Source organism: Bactrocera neohumeralis, chromosome 5 (assembly GCF_024586455.1).
Source record: "Bactrocera neohumeralis isolate Rockhampton chromosome 5, APGP_CSIRO_Bneo_wtdbg2-racon-allhic-juicebox.fasta_v2, whole genome shotgun sequence".
NCBI classification, from domain to species: Eukaryota; Metazoa; Arthropoda; class Insecta; order Diptera; family Tephritidae; genus Bactrocera; species Bactrocera neohumeralis.
In genome coordinates, this window is record NC_065922.1 from 34,459,961 (window position 1) to 34,477,117 (window position 17,157).

The following is a 17,157-nucleotide window of genomic DNA, read 5'->3' on the forward strand; positions in this document are numbered from 1 at the left end:
TCGCTTTTTTGAAAATTTCATTTGAACTGAGTAAATAGCTTGTTTTGGTCTTTTACATTAATTAATTCTGTTAAATTTTGGTGTCTCCCTCGAAAGTGTATTCGCCTTCCGCGTTGCTGTTACTTCAAGTTCACCTTCCCATTAGGCATATTGTTACCAATTTACTTTAATTTTTTTTTTTATATACGATAATCACATCATTAGGTGGCAACCCTTTATTTCTTGTTTATTGTTTTTGAATTACTTGTTGTTTGTGTATATGTGCTTAATTTTAGGGTCAACTGCGTTTCTGTGCTTTGACCAGCCGGCCATTACTATTTTATGTAAATATCTGTTGATTTTTATAATTCCGAAAAAGGTCTATTTTGCCAATAAATGTGGGCGAAATGCAAATTATGTGAATCCTGAAAATTACTGCCTTTGAAATTATTCATGCGATTATTTCTAAAAAAATCGTGAGGGGGTAAGTTTCGGTATTTTGTTGTTGGAAATGTGAACCCAAAATGGTTTTGTAAAGTATTCGTTATGAACTTTGAGTTATTATTATTGTTGGGAACTTTTCTTTCTGACTTCTGATTTTGGGAAGTAGGATGCTAAATATTTATTTATGTTGTTGTATTATGAATGAACGAAGAAGGAGCAGAAAGTTGTATATTATACTAATCTGTAACTTAACTTGATGAAAATTGTGAAAAATTAAACAGTTTTGATTAGTTCTTATTTGGCAATATAACCGCGGGTCGGTCTTTTGGTCAGTTGACTCTATCCTACTAGTTCACGCCAATTGTGCAAGTGCCAGTGCAGATACATAGGTCGCTATTCACTTGATCCTTACATTGGATGCGTGGGAGCCCTTGCTTCCGTTGTCGACCCATGGGTTTCGATCGAAGGTGATTTTCGCTGGAGCATCATATTCCATGCGAACCGCATGGCCAAATCTGCGCAATCGTTGAATTTTTATGCGTTTAATTATATCCATGTCACCTTACAGCTCATAAAGTTCGTGTCCCCATCTCTTCCATACTCATCGCTCTCGCGGACGGCTCCAAAGATCTTGCGAAGAACAGTTCTCACGAATACTCCAAGTGCTTTTTCATCTCTATGTTTTTGCACCGTATAATAAGTACGTAGCATTGTGCTTTTAGAGTAGACAGTGCCACTGCGGTTCAGATTATCGGCACGTAATACTTTTTCTATTTTTGCTTACTACTTACTATTACTATTAACTATATGTTTATTATAACTTTAGTACCAAATTAAGATTATTTTTTTCCTGTTTGCTACTTTTATTTTCGTACTAAAATTGTACTTGAATGGAGATATTACATACATATGATTTAGAAGTACTTAAGTAATCAGTATCATAAAAAGTATTCATTAAATTTGTTATTTTCCTTTTGTAATGCCCTTATTTGTTACTATTTTTTGATATTAATCTGAAGTGTTACAATTATCCTTTTATCAAACTTTAAGGGGGAGTCTGCTTTAGAGGCTTCAAAAATCGCTGTTTTTGGATTTTTTGGGAGAGAAAGAAATAATGGATTAAAATAAAATATTTAGGGTTTGTAGTTATATATTTAAACATCATCCATAAATTTTTTGGATACGAAATTCTTGATACTCTGCCTTTGGGAAGCATTTGCATCTCGCATGTGCATTTGTCGGACGGCAGGCAGGATGCAGGTCGCAAATTCTATCAGAAACAAAAAACTAAAAGAGATTCATATTAGTTAATAATTTATCTTTTAGTTAAACTAAGAAAATTCCAAAAAAATGTAAAATTCTACAATCCTGCAATTTTTTAATTTAATTGAAAAAAGGAAGTGGTTTTTGACCAAAAAAACTTGTATTTTATGTTTAAAAATATGTTCAATCTTGACTTTTCTTAGCTTGTTTAGTTTAAATAGAAGATAATTTAATGCCAAAAATAATAAACTTTGCACCAATTTCATAAGACGTTTAGTTTTTTTTTCTATCCTGCCCGCCAATTAAAAAGAATCGTAAAAATGAAAAACCGAGAAATCGCGCGTCAAAGTTTTCGCTTTCTGCCCAAGCGCTAATATATCTGCAGACGCTCCGTTAATATTTCCTTTGTAGCTTCGACAATATTTCGAATTCCCATCTACAACTTTGGGGACATATTATTAGACAATTTTTAAAGAGATTTAAGCAAAAAAAAAAAGTAGCGACGAACAATCATTTGAAGTGATCTCATGATTGCTTCTGTTGTCCAGTGCGAGCAAACGCGCATTAACCCAGGCCTACATGTTTTAATATTGCAATATTTTATGCAGGATCTGATCCATGCTGTGTTTTGATATTCTTGTTTAGGTGATGGCGCACCTACCATTCGTGAACTTTCGTTACGCTATCTTCCGTAGTAGCCTTTTTCGAAGTACTGGTCAGTCAACATTAAAGGGATTTCGGAAAAATATCTCTTTTCTATTAAACAAAAAATTAATTATATTCATTACATTAATTCTTATAGACATGTAAATATATTTTATTTGTTATGGTTTTAATTAATTGAACCCTGCAAATAAAATACTTCTGCCCAATTTTTGATTTTTGTTTGTTGACAAAGTTGCTTCGAAAGGGTTGCTTGCCATATACTTTTCAAAATGAATAGTGGGTTAGTTTAATTTTGAAAAAAAAAGACTATTTTAGAACTTGGCGTCTGTTTATCGTTCACCAAAATAACGACAAGCCAGAAAATCCAGAGATATATAAATAATAAGAGATATTTATTATTGCTTTTCAGAAAAAAATGTTCTTTATTTTTATTGTGAAAAATCAGTTGAATTTAAAATAAATAATAAAAGATGTACAATTTAGTGAATAAAACAATTTCTCTTAAATGATTTATTTATTGTACATTTTTATTTAATTTACCATTCGAACATAAAGAATCGTATCGAACCTAATAATTTGTAGTTGGATTGAATATAAGGTGCTCCAATGTTTCAACTTTAGGCTTCTTTAAAGGCGGTGGTAGTAGTTCTCTTTCTTCCCGAACACAGTCCTCAACTACTTGCAGAAGGTCATCTATGTCGTCACAGCTCACTCTTTTCAATCAATCTTGGCCAGTTCATGATGCTTCTTCGTTGGGATTATTTGAATATTCCAATATTTCTTCTGTTCCAGATAACCCGTTTTCCTCGGAATTGGAAGGAGCGATCGGAGCAACGCTTCTTATCTTTGGCTCGTCGATTTTTGAACCACACTTTTACTTTTAATTCATCCACTCCTATGCGTTCCGCGATTTGCCTTCTACGCGCACCTTTGGCAAACTTGCAACCTCTATATTCGGACTCTAATTCGGCAACTTGATCACGACTATATACTGTTCGCGAATAGTTGCGGTTATCCGTTTGTGAATCTGTTGTAGCCGGTGAATAAAATCGGTTACACGTTCCTGAAATTATTGTAGCCGGTGAATGCAGTCGATTATCCGTTGGTGGAAGTGTTGGATATATCTGTGGATTACCATAGGTATTATGTGGTGCATACGCATTGGGTAGTGCGTTACCATAATAACATTGTGTCTGAAATAAATAAAAATAATATGATATGTGAATTGGTAAATTTAATATATTAAAATTCTCAAAGGCAATATTTTACTTACGAATGCTGTAGAAGTTGTGCCCGGAAAAATTTTTCTTAATTTGTTGTAATAGTTATCGAAACTTAATATTTTATTAGATCTTTGCTACTCGAAAGTTGGTTTGTTAATGCCTTCAGGAAGAGTCGTCTCAAGGTTATTCCCATACCTGTTGTGGTTGTTGCTTCATAGATTACCTGCGAGTTCCATATAAAAATTATATAGATTCCCACAACTGTGTGGGTTTTCATGGTTTCTGGAATGGTTCACTTATGTCTCAAAGTTTCTTATGCAATGGCCTTGTTGAAGAATAGAAGTCTTTGTCCTTGAATGTTTCTGAACTAATTTATGTGTGATTACTTTTTATGTCAGAGTTTCTTTAAGATATGCTATTGAACATAAAACAAGTCGCTTTATTCTCAGTAATGCGACATGGTTTCTTTAACGACACAGAGGCTCTACTTGACTTGTCGGGTATATATTATTTACAAGTATTATTCATATCTAAATTTGAATTTTTGCTGATAGCAATATGAGATGACTCCTTGTTATTATTTGGTTTATGTTCTAACATTTTCCTTACTAATTTCCCTCTTCGTTAATGAATTATTCTCACAACATTTCTTGGTGACAATTTTGGGTTTGTAAGGATTTAAAAAAAAATCGGTCTTATTATTTTATTTTCTTAACGTGCATATATTTGAGAATACAAATAGAAAAATTCATAACGCTTAGTTGAATATTTTCGAAGTTACACGTAAATTTAAAAAGATGTTTCGGAGAACTTGGAAGTGCATTCCAAACTTTAAACGCGTTTTTCAAAATTGTGCTTCCAAAGTCGGTGAACAACATAACTCGAAAACGGCTAAATCGATTAGTCTCAAATTTTGGAAATTAATTTTGTAATTAATCAAACTGTAGTTCTTTTCCAAATTAGTATTTTTACTAATACTAAGTCTTAAAATCCTGATATATCAATGAGTTACTCATGAAATACACTGGAATTGTATTAAATCAAAATTCGGAAACTGCATTAACGGCTTTCGTTATTTTAAATTTCAGGTACGTTTGGAATAGACATAAGTTTACACGCAAGGTCAATTATGTAAGTAAAATTAAACTTAAATGAAACTATTATATTTGGTACATAAGATACTGATATCCGTATGTATTCCATTCACCAGTGGCCGAAAAGTTCCACACCCACAAGCTCTCGTCCTTTTGTTTCGCTTAATTGAGTAAAGCATATGTACCTAATCCATATAACAATGCAACAGTGTGCACGCAGGTATAAAATATTTTACCTTTCAGTGCTCGATTGTTGTAAATTTAATTGCTTGCGGCTACCTGTTAAACTGTTCCATTTTTATGCTCTGAATAGGGTATATTAGTTGGCCACAAAGGTGTGGCCACAAATGTTTTAACACTAACCTTGAAGATCTTGTAAAATAAATATAAATGAAGGTGGGACGAGCTGAGGCAGCCTGTCCTTCTGTCTGTAATTTGAATAAAATTTGAGCCTTGGAAGGTTATTATAGCTTTGCTTGAAGTTAACGTTTGTTCTTGTTTATTATGCAATCACGATATCTCTATAATTTTGTTCTATAAGAAACTAAGTTCTTTTAGAAGTAATTTGCCGAAATGTTACAACTGAAACTCTTCGATACGATAAGCAGCTTGTTTTAAACGTAAGTAGTTTATAAGATAGGAATAAGCATTTATGTGACAGTTCTATGCTATAGTGCTCCGAAGTTTCTTGGATATCTTAGCGTTGCCTTTGGAAATAATCCAAGCGCAATTTTGAGAAGTTATCTTGTTAAATGGATGAATACGGCCGTCATATGGAGCGCTAAATATGCTTTTATTCCAACTGTCCATAAACATTTTCCGCATCTTCCCAAGGGTGTGAAGTTCTATTGAACAACCGCGGGAGGATACAGAAGGCAACCATTTGCACAGAGAGCCTGGCGTCACTACTCGCCTTGTCTTCGCCAAAGATTAACTCCAGTGCAAAAAGATGGAAATCTACAACCAAATACGGAATAACAAAACATATATGGCCAAATTATGACAAAACAAAAACTAAGGACTTATTACATAGATCCAAAGAGAAAGTAAATACACACTTCCAGCGTTAAAAGTAAAATATAGTCTTCCAAAAGAAAGTGCATTATCTGCAAACTCGTGGGTAGTAAAGAAACGGTTCTTCACTTCTTCTGTGTGTGCCCAGCTCTGTCACTAATAAGTCATTGAATTTTAAGAATCTATCAGATACCAAGCCTTGAGCTTCTACGTATATCTGTAAAAATCATAACGGAGATAAGTAGTTTCAAAATGAAAATGATTTAAGAACAACAATGGAACGTGATATAAAGCTAAGCGATACTGTATTTGGATATACTGGGATAGTGCATAACTATGTGCACGACATAAACTGTTTCAGCTATGTTCTTTTACTAAATTAAGAAGGCCGCTCGGACCTCTTTGTTGAGTGCAAATGCGGATATATTATATGAGCTTAAAATAGTCACCAAATCGTGAATACACTTATTAAAATATGAACGGCAGCCTGCTATTTGACAACGCTGAAAATACTTCTCGAGACATCGACTTTACAGGTCGTTTTCGTAAAATGTCAAAACTCTTACTTCATGCAAAATATTTTGCATGATATATTTTTTTCAAAAGCCTAGATCACGAGTGAGTTGTGTTAAGGGGTTAGGAGTAGTCAGAATTTTCAAAAAATTAATTTTTTTCGCATTTTCGTTAATATCTCAAAAATATGCTCTGAAAATTTCACGTTGATCCGATAATTAGTTTTTGAGTTATTCGACAAATAACACAGAGAGCTCGGGCATTTCAAAGTGCTGGTGTGAAACTTTAAACGCGTTTTTCTCAAAACTATGTTTTTTGAACTGGTGACAACTGTAACTCGAAAACCGCTCAGTAGATTTGAATGAAATTTATACAGCTTTTAGAATACATAATAAACTCGGGCCTGATCGAAGGATTTTTTTTCAAAAATTTCCATTTTTTATGACTAATTAACTGTTGATTTTTCCCAAAAATTTTTGAAAAAAATTCCTTGATCAGGCCCGAGTTTTTGTTATTTTGAAAAAAAAAAAGCTCAAAAAGTTTATCTATTTATAAAACAAATTTTTTTTTACGATTGATTTTAGATGAATCTCCAAGGACTTAAGGTTGTCACCGCAAGTACCTTTTTTGGAACTGGGTCAATACAAACAGCTATAACTTTTGAAATGAAATTGTTTTTTTTTCTTTATTAATGCCATATTACTACTTTTGTAAAATAACACGATTTAATAGCAAAAAAAATACTGAAAATTCTAATTTTTTCGTGCCTGTGACTACCCCTAACCCCTTAAGCTGTCATGTTATTTTTGTTCAGTATTGCTTGGCATTTTCTTGAGACCCAGCTTTCAAAAATGATGCCGGTGTGAACGTAACCGTCAATGGTGACCGTTATCGTATCATCATATCCTAAAATTGAAGCTCGTGATATTGGCAACATTTGGTTTCAAGATGACGACGCTCACAATCCTGCTTCAATTCAGGTCTTGGAACATAACATCACGTGATGTATCAACTGAGACGTAGCCGCCGTCAACATTTGAACGAGGTAATCTTCTAAAAATAAATGTCAAGGAATGTCCTTTCGATCGATAATAATCATTCCCCATTAAATTTTGAGCAAATTTGAGCTTGATAGCAGAAAATTGTATCGGTTTTAACACATATGATTATCATTCCAGCATGTATCACTTCAAACATATTGTATTTAATATCAGACAGTTTTGGTATTCGATTTTCTGCAAGTAAACCACTGAAGAAAACTTTTATTTCTACTTTTTTGGTAGTTAGAATAATGTGGTAAGCTTTCATTTTAAGGAAATTTGTACCACAAGTGTATGTGTACTCAAACTTACCCATCTGTTGTCCTAATAAAACTACAATGAAAACATAATTTCACATATGAGCAAGTAGGTGCATACTATACGTATACATCTATACAATGATAATTGATATAGCTTGTGTATTTTGCAGCCACAATAACGGTTAATTTGCTTAATTGGTTTGGAAATTTCTTGCTGTTTGTTTGGAAATTATGTAAAGTATATGCAAATTTAATGGGCTGAGAGTGAGCGCAACTCACAAACTCATTTTATGCCGTGCTCTTGTATGCGCTTATATATCTGTATGTATACATATGCGGATATATATTTCACTATCTGTTGTCTGTATGTTATATTTGAGCACATTAACATATTTAATTTGTCAGAAACTTTAAGGTCTTATTAAAATTTGTGTGTAGTTTTAATATCCAGTGAGCCTGTAGGAAAAACTGTTGAAGTTCAAGCTGAAAGTAATATGAAATGAATTTTTAGAAATTAAAAAGCTTTATTATTTTCGTAATTCCAATTTATTTATAATAATAACTTTAACTTTAGTAAGTAATTCATATTTTAAAGCCACACTGATAGGAGATTTTTATTGATAAAGTCAAATACCTTAAGGGGTTACATGGGTTTCCTTGGGTAAAAAACAGCTTTTGTGCAAAAAGTTGTTTCTCATATAAAAAATAAAATATTTTGTTATAAACATACATTATTAACAAAGTAATTCTGAAATTTTTGGAAACAAATATTTTAAACTCGGCCAATGCGACGCCATTTCCGGTGACCCCTCGAAAAAAAGATGTCTCCGCGTTGGTAGTGTAACTTCTTACAGTATTATCTAAAGGAGAAAAGATACGTGTTTTAGTTAAAACGTTAACATGGAACTTAGAGAAAGGAAAAAAACTGAAAATTAGATTTTTGACAGAAATTTTAATAAAAAAATTAAAATATCAGTGAAAATTTCGCTGCATGTTTTTTCAAATAGTTATAATCGAAAAAAATTCTCCATCCAAGTCTTTAAAAAATATATCTCAAAGACATGTATAAAACTTTATGAAGATCTATTGAGTAGTTCTCGAGAAATCTTGCCAACCGGTTTCGAGAAAAACGAGTTTAAAGACGGCGCACTTAGCCTAACTAGCCTCGAGCGGACAAGTTCTCTAGGCTGTATCTCAGAAACTGTTACTCGGATCAACTTTAAAATTTAAGACAATATTAATATCTTTGTAGAATTCAATAAGATAATAAAAAAATCTCAATGGATAAAGCACTTGGAGCTTATATATAAGTAAGATATAGATTTTTTTGTTTGACCTTACACTTTTAAAAATAAAATGTATAAAGAATGTGGTTTCACCATTATATGCAATCTCGCGAGTTTGTAGGTATGTTAGAGTAGCTGAATTAAATGCTTTGTTGACGTTAAATGTTTTTTTTTTTAATATTTTGTGCTCAGTAAAGCACAATTTTTCTCTATTGGAATGGCGTCTTATTCGCAAAACGTTTCAGATCGTTGTCTTTTTGCAGTATTCAATTATGGTTATTTTTGCCGTGAAGCATTTAATCTGACTTCAGTAAAACCCTTTTGACAATTGTAGTATTCTAACGGCGCGTCGCGGCGTTCAGATTTTCCATGAGCATAAAAGCATCCATAAACATGCTGCTTTTGGCTGTGCTTAATACTCCTTTGAATAAATGTTTGTCCTTTATTTAGCCCAACACGTTCTAATTCCTCTCTTTTACTGGCTTTTCATCCAGTGCTCGGTTTAAAAATTTAGTATTGAATCCAGCAATATTTCGATTTGGGGGTTTCTGCTCATTTAAAATCTCCATTTATCGCTATTCCTTTCTATACAATTTCGGTATCAAATTATTAACGCTTTATACTGCTTTCGCAATTATTTTGTAATAATGGATTTAGTAATATTTAATAAGCCTTTGTCCTATTGCTTTTTATTATATAGCTTGTTTATTTTTGTAATTTATTCACTCGGTGCATTTAATTTCAAAAATACTACTAAAATAGCAATAACAGACTGCAATTTAATGCTTTTTGTATTGAAAACACATTACAATAAGTGTAGGAGGTGAAAAAAGATAGTGGCTAACATGCGCCATTAGCGATATATATTGACCGTAATTATATAATGGTAATGTTCAATTGCAGAAACTGCAGAAAAGAGGAAATAATATGAAGAAGCTCCATGCATGGAAGAGTGTGCGAGCGTTAGGCTACCCAGTAGCGAAACATATCAATCGGCAGGTCAATTTTTTTTCTATTAATCAAATAATCCATATTGATAGAATTTAGAATAATGCGATTTTATATATATAACCTGAACCCATAAAAACGTAAATACCATATTGGATTACTTTTAACATATGCTCCTCGGAGAAATATTTATGGCGATATACCTCTTCTTCTTCTTTATTGGCGTAGACACTGCTGGCGCGGTTATTGCCGAGCTTACAAGAGCGAACGCTGTTTTCTTCTTTTCATGGGGTGTTTTTTTTTACGTCGCGGGTCCCAAACTAAGCGCACAACCACGGCAAGGAATGCTTCGCTTATCACTTTAGCGCACCTTCAAACGAGCATTTTTTGTCTACCCAGAAGATACTTGGTCTAAGACCGGAAACCGTGAGCTGCTTGAGCCGTATGTAATAGAATCGTTTTTGGGCGCTCCCTAGTGCATGTGCTCAGAGACCTTTCCTATCGGTTTCCACATATTTATGATGTATATATGAAATAATATAGCGTAAAGCTTTTTATTTTTTTTTTGAACGTTATAATAGTATATAGGCATATCCTTTAAAAGAACTACTGCCGAACCCGTCAGACAACGGGCGATGCCATGTAAAGCTGTGTGCTGAATATAAATATGTGGTCCACTTTTTGTAATTATTATGAACGACACATATATGTATGTATATATATATGCCATTTTGGCAATATTCCAAATTTTTTCTATAAACAGGCTCAAAACTTTGTATATATATTAAGAGGTGCCTGGCGGGGTTATATTTTCAAATTTTCTGTTTTACATAATTTGGTCGAAACTCAGTTTTTTGTCACGCGATGGCTGCCAGATAGGGATGGGATTCGATTCTACACGAAAATGGGTAAAATAAATTTTTAATATTTAGTCGAAGTCATTCATATTTATTCATATATGTATATATATGAGCTGTCGAAACTCAGTTTTTGTCATGGTCTACCGATGGGCAAAGAATTTTAATATTTACATTCATATTTATAACGTCTGCTGTATAACTGCAGTGTACTCTCGTATTTACAAACACAATAGAATAGTCTACAATGTTAACTGCTTTTTAGCACGCACTGTATAAAAACCGCTTTTTATTATTCTATTCTGCATTCACTGACCAAACACAAATTTAATGTTCCATGACATCGAAACGTTACTAGAAATTATATTATAATAATATAAATCGCATAATGAAATTTAATAATCCAAATGATGTTTGGCACTTGTGACTTTATTGAACGTAAACACGCTATTTATTTATTTTCACTCACATTTTATGTGAAAATCAGCAATGAAATGTTGCTCATACGCCTCGTACGCCAACAATGTTGACAAGAAATCAGATATCAAAATGTGTCCCCAGAAACCATTTAAAAACGCAATTTAAATAAAACACACGAATTAATCAGGGGCTTTGAGGAGTAACGCATTTGAGCTGTTAAATTATTTAATGCAAGAAAAATTACCAATAAAAATGGAAACATTTAGTTTTAGAAAAATGTTAATGATAATTAATTATGACATTACAATCAATATTCTTAAAGACAAAAATATAATGCAAATTTTTTGGGAAGCTGATTCCACTTAAAAGAGTGTGAGTGTGATTCCCTTAATATTTTTAGTTCTTAACCTGCTTGGCGCTTGTGTGCATATAATACTAATTTTGGTAATTATCGTAATTATTATCACTGGTACATATAAACTAATTCATTAATTTGTTATAAGCGCAACTGCTCAAAGAATTCGTAATAAAATATTCTTAGGTGGAGCTTTCTGTTTATCTTACTTTAGCAATTTCCACAAATAAAAAAATTATGTAAGCGGCATTTGGATTTACATATATATTTGCATTAAAAATGCTTTGAGTAAAGCAAACTTTGGAAATAGGAAATCAAATTGGTTCAATTGAGCATCGCATGTGTAAGCGTCAAAACCATCATACACTTGGCTGCTTGTAAACTTTCTAAAGCAAAGGGAAGACATTGGGTATATAAAAAAATGGAGTAAGAGTGACTTTGTGTTTGACATAATAAAAGGAACATACTCACAAAATCATTTTTACGCATTTATAGAAGTGCCTTTGAATTTGTGCAAATAAATCCAATAAATGCAGCAAATATTTCGCTAATTTCTACTTTAACATTGATACAAAGGATAAGTGCGTCTGCAGCGGCCTTTGTGCGCCATGATTACGAGTCCTTTTGAATTCAATCGTGTCAGAAATGCTAGGTTAAGTATAGGTTACATGGCTGATCAAAGATTGCACGTGCTATATATAGTCCTTTATGAAGCCAAAGAAAAAAAGAGCTCCTGTGTTCGAACATATAAATTAGCAAATCCCTTAGAAGCTAACACAAATTTGCACTGGCGTTTAATTTCCATTCTCGCCAGTTCGGTGGGAAGCCTGAAGATATGCGCACCAATGTTTTTTAGGAACACACATATACTACTGTGAGCAAAAAATAATTCGACTTTGTTCATTATTTTCAAATTCTTAATTTCTTTTTCAAAGTCTATGTCGTCCCTCTCAAAGTAATCCTCCTTGGCCCCAATACACTTGTGCCAACTTGTTTTTAGTCACATGTAGTTAAGTCAGGCGAAATCACAAAGAATCAATGCAGTATGCAACGGAGCATTAACGTTGCGCAAAAACCATGAGTTGTCGGCCCATAATTTCGGCATCTTTATAGAATAAGCTTCGCGCAAACGACGCATAACACTCAAATATTATTCCTTGTTGACAGTCGGAGTGCACCACATCGTGAATAATCGAAGAAACCTTGATTTTTGACCAGTTTTGACGTATTATTTTCGGCTTCAGCTCAGTTTTGCCACTATATTCGACCGATTTATCGTCTGTATCTAGATCATAAGCATAGATCCAAGACTCATCGCCAGTAATAATACAAAAAAAAAAAATATTTCGAAGAATAGGTTTTCACGCGAAAATTAAATTAAAAAGTCTTATTATTTTTTGCTAATAGTACTATGTGACTACATATCGGAGAAGTTGCGCAGATATTTTAAAGTTAGTTTAAAGTTTTATCGTTTACTTTTCACCAATAACAATATATGAAAATTCTTACAGGGTTTAATTACTTCCGCAGTAATTTTTGTGCTAAGGAATTTTGCTTTGAGGAATTGTGATGATGCAATTAAGAATATTTAAATCTTCGCTGAGAAAATCATAAGCACACACACGCCGACGCACATTTTCATTTATGTTTTTACGCGAATTAAATAAAGAAAAACGACGCACATTGACGCCTGTTACTAATTTCCTTTTGCAATATGTGCACTGGCATGTGGTTTTTACAATAAGTAAACATTGCGTTTACGCATGTACATTCAAATAATATCCTTCCAATTAGTTCTCTGCATTGTTTGTACGTTGTATTCCGGTTGAGCAACGTACAACGTTGCGTATTCGCAACGAACTTAGCAGACAGTCTCTGCACGTTTGTATGCATGTGCAAATACGAATACTAAACATATGTATATAATAACGCTTTTATGAAAATAAATAAGTATCTAAGGTATACCGCTTTACTATAATTTGTTCTCCGTGAGCAGTGAATACAATTTACGAAATTACTTTATCACCAATTAGGACACTTTAATATGGCAGCTGGTGCACGCTTGGACTTTTGTTTTACTAAGAAAATTTTATTCACTCAAGACAAATATAGTTGATATATAGAAGCCATGGAAACTGTAATGTAAGCGTATTCGTATGGTGTGTGCACTGACTTGGTTGACAATGGCAGGAATTAGCAACTTCTGGTTTTCTAGCTGTAACAACTCTATGCACGGTTATATCTGGTACACATATCCAATTTTCCAAAAATTCAGTTGTACAAGAATTACTTGGGCACACAAATATGTTCAATGTTTCTTATTTTTTTTAATTCAACGGAGGTTGGTTACTTGTCATCTGCTTAGTCTTTCAGCCTAAAATTGTTAGAAAAGCTTCGTTAGGTAGATAGATACTTAGGTCTCTATTGTGGATGTCTGACTTTGCACCTAAGCCTCTTGGAACACTATTGTGAAACTACCGGGACTCAAATCCCTTCACTATATTATGTGCTCTCCGAACCATCCTGTGCTTCTGATGAATTTTATCAATATAAGAAGTTTTATTTTCTCCGAGAGATCGTCAAAAAACCTTCGACAGATAGTTCCGATTTGTTTCTTATACAACGAATTGTATTCGCATATAAAATGTTTTATAGTCTCTGCCCTTCTACCTCATGACAGCTTCTTCAACAGTCATTGTATGATGCTCCCAGTCTGCTGGCATGCCAGCCAATTAAACAGTGAACTTTAAGCAGTTATACTAAAGTTTTTATGTTATTCCTTTTGAATTTTAATAGTCGGAATGTACAGTCCATATTCCATTCATACTACTTTTGCCTGCTTGTTGTGCAAGTTAGATTTTGACTCCACCAAAACTTTGCTATATGTATACAAGTGGCTAGAGGCATATAAATACCCTTTATTTCGGAATCTAGTTGTGGCTGGCTCTAGCTAGTTACAAGAAATATCACTGTGTTCTGGAAGCCGTTGCGATTTTAACGTGAAATAGGATGTTAGAGCCACTAAGAGATCAAGGCATTTTTTCGGTATCTTTCATGGAACCTTTAGTATTTAGTAGTTTCAAAGCCGCTTGGCTATCAGTATATATTGATATATATCTTGTGCTGGCCGAATCTATCTTTTTTGCAAGCTTTAAATTTAATCTAAGCTTTTTGTTTCGAAATAAAATAGAAATTCGAACGAGAAATACATATGTACTTTATATATTCCAATTTAATAAGAACTTTTTACTATTTATAAATTTCGTGTCTATTATAATTGTCCTTTCATATGCAAATATACATACATACCGAAGTAAATACATACCAACATTTAGTTCGGAGCTTCGTTCATTGTGTAACTGTTCAGCTTGTATCGTTAAAATAATTTTGCAACTGTTTTTCGAAAATCAGCTTAAATCAAACTCTCGAAACAATGCAAATGAGAATATATTTCGACTGCATTCAACAGCTGCGTCTAAGGGCAAATAGCGCAACTTAAAATTTCATGTTTTTTATTGGAACATCTGTTGAAAATTACTTAACAATTATGCGAGTTCTGCGTGGGCGATACTTTTGACGTTTTAACCTACCGACATTTGCAGATGCTGAAAGGCCTATTCTCAACTATTTAGCACATTAGAAAGTACCACACATAAAATACTTTCATACTCCGCTTTGAAGAGAATATTGATAAAAGGAGAATAAAAATATTTTCTGAAAAGTAAGCAAGATTGTGTTCATTTATTTTTGCTATTCTTATATTAATTAAAAATTAATAACTGGAAAACAAGTAGAATAAATTAAAATGTTTAAAGCAACTGTACGAGTATTTTATATTTTTGCAAAATATTTGTTATTAAACAATCAACAAATGGTCTTTCTTTTGTGTTATTTTAAAATATTAGTCTTAACTGGCTACAATCTGTTGATATATGTGATTACTAATAATATGTATCAGAGGTGAGACATCTTACATTTTATACTCGTATATATTATTTGTTGCTACAAGTAATGATGTAGTTTCAGGGACATATACATATACATATGTATATTTGTATGCATTCTTGCAACTAGGTTTATTCTTTGTGGTTTGCTGTAAAAGGGATTCCAAAAATAATTTTTTTTATCTTATTAAATTCTACAACACCTCTAGATATCTATATTGTCCTAAATTTTTAAGTTGATCTGAGTAATAGTTTCAGAGATACAGACTTGAGAACTTGTGCGCTCGAGGCCAGCTAGGCTAAGTGCGCCGTCTTTAAAAGCGTTTTTCTCGAAACTGGGTTTTTGAAGTCGGTTGGCAAGATTTGTCGTGAACAACTGAAACGATCTTCATGAAATTTTAAACAGGTCTATGAGATACAATTTTTAAAGACTCGGACGAAGTATTTTTTTGATTTCAACTATTTGAAAGAAAAAAGTCGGGAAATTTTACTGAAATTTTAATTTTTTTGTAAAAATTTCTGCCAAAAATCCAGCTTTCAGTTTTTTTCTTAGTCCAAGTTCTAAGTTAAGGTTTTAACTAAAACACTTATCTTGCCAACGTGGGCGCATATTTTTTCGAAGGGTAACCGTCGCAATGGCTGAGTTTGAAATATTTTTTTTCTAAAAATTTCTGAATATCTTTGTTAATAGTGTATATTAATAAAAATAAAAATATTTAATATTTTTATGGAAAAAAAAATTGTTGCAAAGAAAGCAAATGTGGGCAGTATTTAGGACTTTGTTTTACGAGAAACCTATTATATATTCATGTGTATTTAGTGATGAATTAGTTAGATTTAAAAATAATAATATGTTAGAACTTGGCCCTCTCGATCGTTCACCAAAATAACGAAAAGTCAGAAGATTTAGGAATATAAAAAATCAGAGCTATATATTGTTGTTTTTTAGAAAAATATTAATGTTCTTTATTGTTATTGTGAAAATTCATGTCAGTTTGAAATAAATAATAAAAGCTTTACAATTTAGTGAATAAAATAATTTCTTTTAAAGGATTTATTACATTTTTAGTTAAGTTATCACATTATATAAATTATGAAATTATCATATTATCACATCGGACATTAAGAATCGTATCGAACCCAACAATTTGTAGTTGGATTGAATATAAGGTGCTCCAATATTTCTACTTTAGGTTTCTTTAAAGGCGGCGGTTGTAGTCCTCTTTCTTCGTCAACAATATCCGCAACTACTTGCAGAAGGTCATCTATGTCGTCGTAGCTCACTCTTTTCAATGAACCTTTGCTAATTGATGATGCTTCTCCGTTGGGATTATTTAAAAAGTCCAATATTTCTGCAACAGAAGATAACCCGTTTTCCTCGGAATTAGAAGGGGCGATCGCCGAACGCTTCTTATCTTTGGCTCGTCGATTTTTGAACCACACTTTTACTTTTAATTCATCTACTCCGATACGTTCCGCGATTTGTCTTCTACGCGCACCTTTGGCAAACTTACAACCTCTATATTCCGACTCTAACTCGGCCACTTGCTCACGACTATATACTGTTCGTATACAGTTGCGATTATCCGTTGCTGAAATTGTTGTAGCCGGTGTATACAGTTGATTAACTGGCGGCGGTGATTGTGAAGAAGTTTGATATATATGTGGATTACCATATATAGATGTTGGCTGTATAATACCATAGGTATTATGTGGTCCATACGCATTGCGTGGTGCGTTACCATAATAACATTGTGCCTGAAATAAATAAAAATAATATGATATGTGAGTTTGTAAATTTAATATATTAAAATTCTCAAAAGTAATATTTTACTTACGAATGCTGGAAAG